Raw genomic sequence first — 7,500 nt, 5'->3', positions numbered from 1 at the left:
GCTATCTGGGGTGCGGCTACGTATCTTGGGTACATTCACCTGCGGCAGACAAACTGGGTTTAGTTTTGCTGGTGAGGGAGAGGGAGAGGATAGGGAGAAGGAAAGTGAAAGTAAAAGTGAAATAAAAGGAAAAGGAAGAAGTAAAAGGATAATGGAAAGGGAAAGGGAGAAAGAAAGGGAGAGGGAGTTGGAGAAGGAAAGGGAGAGGGAAAGGGAAAGGAAGCGAGAGAAGGAAAGGGAAGGGGAATGGGACAAGGAGAGGGAGAAGGGGAGTGTGTAGGTGAGAGGGAGAAGGTTAGAAAAAAGAAAGAAATTTGCGAGAGAGAAACCGTGGCAGGATCTGAAGGTCGCAATGTACAATGACAACCGTGATTAGTTCGTTAAGACTTATAGTCAGCGGAAGACAAGACTAGTGAGGATATTTGTATAATATTAAGGTTTAAATATCAATTCCGTTCTAGTGTCTGTCTTCCGGTGATTAGTCCTAAACGCACTTATCATGGCTGTACATACAGTTTGGCTACTCTGAAATCAGCACGGCCTTAACTGACTAAATGGCGGCTTTAAGAGACTTATACCGCCGTCAACCGAGATAGACGTTTAGCCACGTCTCTATCATAACTAGTGATGAACAAGACAACAAATTGGTGACCTCAGAGGGACTAGGCGATTTTCAGGGGAGACTATGATATAACTATATTTCAGGGGAGACTACGATATTAATATATTATCCCCCACCTAGTGACGAGGAAGAAGGGACGATACAGATTTCTTTGGTTCAACATACATGGACATCGTTTGCGAAGTAGTTAGGTACACCTTAGCAAGTAAGCTGGTTTAACACGATCGATTGCGCCAAAGTCCCAATGCGGTTGATGGTAACAGTCTTCCTTGTGCGCCTAAGAACTTCATATACGTCGGATGGAATCTACTCGGACGAACACATGGGTACAGTCAAGGAGATCCTGGCTTACGAAAGACTTGCTTGAAGACAGCTACCGTGGCTGAACAGGTCGAAGCTTGGACATCACATCCCTGAGCTTGGCTGCATAATCCTGAGTAGGGTTGGTAAAGGTGCCAATGGAACTGCAGAGTAATTCACTAGGTAGCCGGACTGATGTTCCATATACAAGCTCAGCAGAAGAGGAGCCAAGGTCTGATTTGAGTGAGCTCCTGGTGCCTAAAAGCACAAGAGGGAGAAGTAGTCAAGTCCTTATGTTGATGAGCGATGTGATTTCAGCTGACAAAGCAATCAGCTGACGAGATCGTTTGCCTAAGGATGATAACTCGAAATGCAAGAACGCTGAATTCTAAGTCATAAGTTTGCTCCAAAGTTGCAACTCAAACTGACTTTCCCTGTCTGATGTTAAATTGGTTGGCACTCTAAATCTTGATACCCAACCAGCAATAAAGGCTCGTGCTGTAGTATCAGCATGAATGTTAGCAAGAGTAATTGCCTCCGGCCACCTAGTAAATCTGTCGACAAGGGTGAAGATGTACCTGTACCCATTGAAGTAGGACAGGGGACCAACGAGATCAACATGAACATGGTCGAATCTTGAGGTAACCAATTTGAAGGGCATAGAAGAAACTGTACGGCAAGTTACCTTGCAAGTTTGACACTTAACGTGTCCAGTTTCTTACATTATTGTTGACACAAGTCCAGATGAATCTAAAGGTCAGAAGATGCTGTGATGCACACACCAGGGTGGGGTGCGTGCATCACAGATGGTTGATATTTCTAAGGTAGATATGGTCGAATGGTGTCTTTAGAAACATCAGCATACAGGTCTACATTTGTTCCAAGAACTTGAATTTTCTTCAGTTGAAATGCAGGATTATCTTTCAGTTGTTGTAGCTCATTGGTTTCGGCTGCAGCAACTGCTACATAATCGATGAAGGAAGAAGTGACAGCAGAGAAATTGCAAGACAGACATCAGTTGGAAGTATTATCTTGGCCTTTGAAGTACCGGATGTCTGTAGTGAACTGTGGTCAATATGAGGAAGTTGTCGAGGAGTGTAGGTAGACTTGTTGGTGTGAAAGATAGTAGTGTCTTGTGGTAGGTAAGATGTGGAACTTCTTGCCTTCTACTAAATGCCGAAACAATTTGATCGCTTTATAATCGGCTAAAAGTTCTCGATCAAATGTGCTATAGTTCCGTTCAGCGTTAATTAGTTTCTCCGAGAAAAAGACTAAAGGCTTCCATCCACCTTCCACATATTGCAAATCAGCTCCAGTGCCAGGATCAGTAGTGATGGACGTTGGGGCATCTTGACTGGGAAAACTGAGTGCAGTTACTGCACTGAGGGCTTGCTTAACAGCATTGCAGGCAGTATCAGCTTCAGGAGTCCAGACAAAAGCAACTGACTGGCCTCTCTTGCATAGTCTGATTATGGAATAGAGAGGTTGAAGAAGTAGAGAAGAATTCGGAATGAATCTGTTGTAACAGTTAATCATCCCTAGGAACTCCTTGGGCTGGTGCTGTGTAGTTGGCTTAGGAATCTGTTGAATGGCCTCTCACTTGACAGGAAATGGAGTGACACCTGCTACAGAAACTGTGGCTAAGAAATTCAACAGACGAAACTCTCCGGACATATTCACACAAGCCAAATGGAGTGATAATGGCTGTTTTCGGATGTCTTAAGGGCTGACTGGTGTTTGGTAGGATGCTTTAACCAGACTAATTTAAGAGAAGATGGCACACTCAGAAAAATGTGAAGTAAATTCTTGAATGTTGGGAATTGGGTAGCGATCCATCAGTGTCTGAGCACTGAGAGCTCGGTAGTCACCACAGGGTCGTAGTTCTTAGAAACGACATGCAGTGCAGATGATCAGTTGCTGGAGCTGGCAGGGATAATTCACAAACATAGTAAGGACTTGGACACTTCTTTTACTAAGCGATACCATTCTGGAGGTAATCGACGTGACTTAGCATTGTAGGTCGACCAGTTGTTTCGATGTAATGAGTATAGGAAGGGTTGCTGAGTATGGCTGAGTAAGTGAAGGAAAGGACTTCAGCAGTGATGGAAATGGGTTGTTGGCATCGATTGTGGAGATCTGCAAATATTGCCATGTAGACTTCGTGGAAGTAGTGTCAAGGAGTCTCCGATTTTTAATGTTAACTAGGAGGTTTAAGTTTCTCATAAAATCGGCACCAAGTATGGCTTGAGACACAGCTGCTACACACAAACTTCACTGAAATGTGCACTGAAGTTGAGATTGAGTGTAAGAGTTCTCCGTTTATATTCAGCCATATATATATATATATATATATATATATATATATATATATATATATATATATATAAATATATATATATATACATATACATATATATATACCTATATACATATATATATACCTATATACACATATATATACATATACAATAATATACTATATATATATAATTATATATATATATATATATATATATATATATATATGTATATATATATATTTGTATAATGTATATATTGTATATATTATAGAATATATTATATATATTATATTATATGTATATGATATAATGATATGTATATATATTACTAATGGGCTATACAATTTCTGATCAGAGGGAGTGATTTGCGACTTGCCGTTTAAGACAAAATGCTAGTGTCGACTAGGAATTTGATGTTAGATAATGGGCCTCACACATGAAAAATGGAAGAGTTGTGGCGAACATAATGTGTCTCTAATGCTAGCCTTTGCTGTTTAAAATGTTTATTGAAGCTGCAGGGCTGAAGACACTTCTTTGCTGCTTCTATAAATTTGTTGTGATAGAAGAATATGTCATCTCTTCCTCTGGACCGACTTCTTGTAGCGTGGCTTATTGTTGGTAGGGATGCGACGAGACAGAAGTTGTGCTTGATTTAGGAGAGCATTAACCTGAATGGTGAGTTTTGCAACAAGTTCTGCCAACTGCTCTGTTTTAGATGTGAAAGCTACTTCAGCCACAGAACGAGAAGTAGGGAGCGAAGCCATAAACTCATCTGCTAATTTAGCGAATTCATCGATGGTGAGCTTGCCTTTTTACTGTGAATAATCCCTGTTGAATATGTGAAGGCAAGGGCTGGAAGAAAAGCTGTAGCAAGATAATACTGTCAAAACTACCATGCTTGTCACCAAGGAACTTCTTCATTCGACGTAACAAATCAGGTTTTTCGTAGCCTAGCTCTTCCTTGCTGAGCTCTTGAAGTCTGGTAGTAATGGAAGATTCCAGACTCGATAGCAATGCAGTCGTCAGCACTTCATATGGCTCATCCGTAGCAATCGAAATGACATCTGAAACTTGAGCCCAAACACCTGGAGGAAGGAGAGATGTTACATGACTAAACTTGATGACACTTTTGCTAATGCGGTGCGCTTTAAAACAACACTCGAGGATGGTGAACCACATGGACTGCAGAAAGTCAGTGCTCGGAATGCGTTGATAGATGTAATGTCATCTCTGGTTTTGCTAAAGGTAGCAGCGTCGCTTCTGGTTTCCTCGTCGGGCATCCTGAGACACAAGTGGCACAAACACTGATGAAAATCACTGAAGGGTGACAATCAACAGATCGCCAGGCGTTACATAACTCAGCGTTTTCCAGGGGATACTATGATATAACTACATTTCAGGGGAGACTACGACATTACTACAGACTTGAAGACCAGACCTAGTGACTCTAACATCAAATACCATAACCTTCCGTACGCTGAAATGGATGATGATGATGATGATGATGATGATGATGATGATGATGATGATGATGATGACGATGACGATGACGATGGTAGTGGTGGTGGTAGTGGTGATGATGGTGGTAGTGGTGGTGATGGTGGTAGTGGTGTTGATGGTGGTAGTGGTGTTGATGGTGGTAGTGGTGGTGATGGTGGTAGTGGTGGTGATGGTGATGGTGGTAGTGGTGGTGATGGTGGTAGTGGTGGTGATGGTGGTAGTGGTGGTGATGGTGGTAGTGGTGGTGATGGTGGTAGTGGTGGTGATGGTGGTGGTGATGGTGGTGGTAGTGGTGGTGATGGTGGTAGTGGTGGTGATAGGGGTGGTGATGGTGGTAGGGGTGGTGATGGTGGTAGTGGTGGTGATGGCGGTAGTAGTGGTGATGATGGTGGTGGTGGTGGTGGTGGTGGTGATGGTGAGGCGGTGGTGTTGACGATTATATGTCTACAGCTATAATACTAGCAGCAGCAGCAATTGCACTACTACTTGATCAACTACAACAACAACAACAATAATAATAATGATGATGATGATAAAACAAAATGAAGTTTACACAAAGGACCTTATTAACATAAAAAATTAAAGCCTGGCGGTGACTGCAATAAATACACACCCAAAACAAGTGTTTCTTTTCCCCTATTTTATCTAATTTCTCCACCTTTCAATTCCAGTTAGTTTGGTCCCGGAGCTCGAGGACCATGCGCCATGCAAGGTCACTGAGGAACATGACAACGGATGCGCACCCCTTCCTGGCCTCTCAGCTGACCCTCTCCCTCCCTCCCTCCACCCCCACCCCCGTACCTACTAGCCGCGGTGCTTTAAAGTTGACCCAGCCAAGATCCCTCACCACCTCCGCCTTTCTCACTCTCATTCTTTCTCTCCCTCCTTCTCATTTTCTTTTATACGTTCAATCTCATGTTTATGTTCGTTCTCATATTCAGGTTCAATGTTGATGTCTCTCTTGCTCTTTCTCTCCTCTCTTTGTTCTCGCTCTTTCTCATTTCTACCTTCTGTCCAGCATTATTTGCTATTCTGGTTCACCTTTTCTCATTACAATCTCATCGGTCAGTAAGTAGACCACCAAATCATGAATAAAAAAAACACATGATTTATTAATAAGCAGTTCCAAAAAGTGTCACCTGTCAATCAATTGAGAGGGTTAAACCCCCTGGCGATAGGCACATCTCCCTCCCTCTCTTCCCTCCCTGCCCAAAATTTACTAGGACATGTGAATTTAAATAAAAAGAATTCGAGTTGTGGACTCCAATCCCCGCTGCATCGTCAACCCCCACGCCGGCTAAAATTGGCCCTACGCGCCGCTATTTCGAGGAAACCCTGTATGACTTCCTAGCCGTGTGTTTCTCATTGTGAGCATCCATGCGTTGGCAAGCTCAATACTTGAAGACTCATAATCTGAATGAATCCTATCTACAAAGAAAAGGATTTACGCTGTGACATAAAATAAACTTAGGTATATAATTCTCTGTCGCCGACAGGAGCGTCGCCAGGACCCGCCGCTCGGCGGCTTACACTCCCGTCGGCACTTTGGCAAATCCTAGGTACCTCTACCATTTTACTCATAAGTACATTTTGGTATATTAGAACTTCCTGGCGATTTGTTTACTAAGTTCTAACTAACCAAAACATACGTGGAGGTCGTGATGATCATCTGACACTACGCCTCTATCCGGATGGACTTAAGATTGGATAAATATTAAAAAGACAGCGCGCTTATGTTACGGCCTCAAGCTAACTGGTGGGGCCTTTGCCGAAGCGCCGATGACATAGAGACCCTGGTGATTTCTTGACAATGCACTACTATCGTATTGGAAACTGATTTGTAGTCATTTCTTCTCCTCTAGTTTCCAATGGAATTAGTTGAAGAATATTTAGCGAAATTCTGAGAACTGTTCCATTTTGAAAGCCACTGTGGCTGTTTTCTAAACATTTCCCAAATTTTGAGGTTCTTCATTAATGACCACAGCCGTTTTCACTAATACCAACATAATCACAAGAAAGTGAAGAAAATGCTTTGATTACTACTGCAGGTGTCATATAAGCATTTCTGTTCTGGCAACACAAATATAACTTACTGTATAATGTTACATTAGTCAGACAGGCAAGAAATTGCCAAACACTTACTGATTTACAAACATTAAATGAGGCCACGTGCATCCTATGGCAATCTGACTAATTGTTTAAAACTGTGGTAATAAAATGTGCACATATGCACTGATATGTTCCCGATAATGCACTACAATTAGGAGGTTGTACTGCATTAAAGTGAACATACAGATGCTTATGTTAAAGATGCTTTTTACCAGCAAAACATTTAGACACATTTTTTGGCAACTGTCTGAGAACACCTTTGAATGCACATAATATAGACATCACACATCTATACAATAATATTCTACTGATAAAGTTTATTTGCTAGTGAAAATTATTTAGTATCATATCAATGTAATTTTAAGAATTTTTGTCTCTAGCTTGGTTACCTGACCCAGGTTACATTCACTCTGGCTTAAAATATGATTATGCAAACTTGCTGTAAGCAGGCACAATAACAAACAATTGATTAAGAATATTCCTAATTACAATTCAATATTACAAATGTGTCAATTAACCTTCTATCTGTATACAACCAAAAACTTTCCATCCAAAATTTTGAAGTGGGTTTTTGTCTTCAAGCGATGAACAAAATTAAATGTACGTTGAAGGGATACAAGGATCTGTAAAGAATGGTTCTTACTCCCTCAACCTTGAGTTTCACATAAA

At 41.5% G+C, this 7,500-nt stretch overlaps 1 protein-coding gene across 1 annotated transcript in view; it reads right to left on the bottom strand.

Moving 5' to 3' along the window:
- The window catches only part of LOC119575381 (thyrotroph embryonic factor-like), a gene marked incomplete in the record, with an annotated part of 83,472 nt that overhangs the window by 74,886 nt on the left and 1,086 nt on the right, over positions 1-7,500 (bottom strand).

Source organism: Penaeus monodon, chromosome 7 (assembly GCF_015228065.2).
Source record: "Penaeus monodon isolate SGIC_2016 chromosome 7, NSTDA_Pmon_1, whole genome shotgun sequence".
Taxonomy (NCBI): Eukaryota; Metazoa; Arthropoda; class Malacostraca; order Decapoda; family Penaeidae; genus Penaeus; species Penaeus monodon.
Note: the sequence above shows the minus strand (reverse complement) of the source record. Positions and strands in the feature narration are given on the sequence as shown.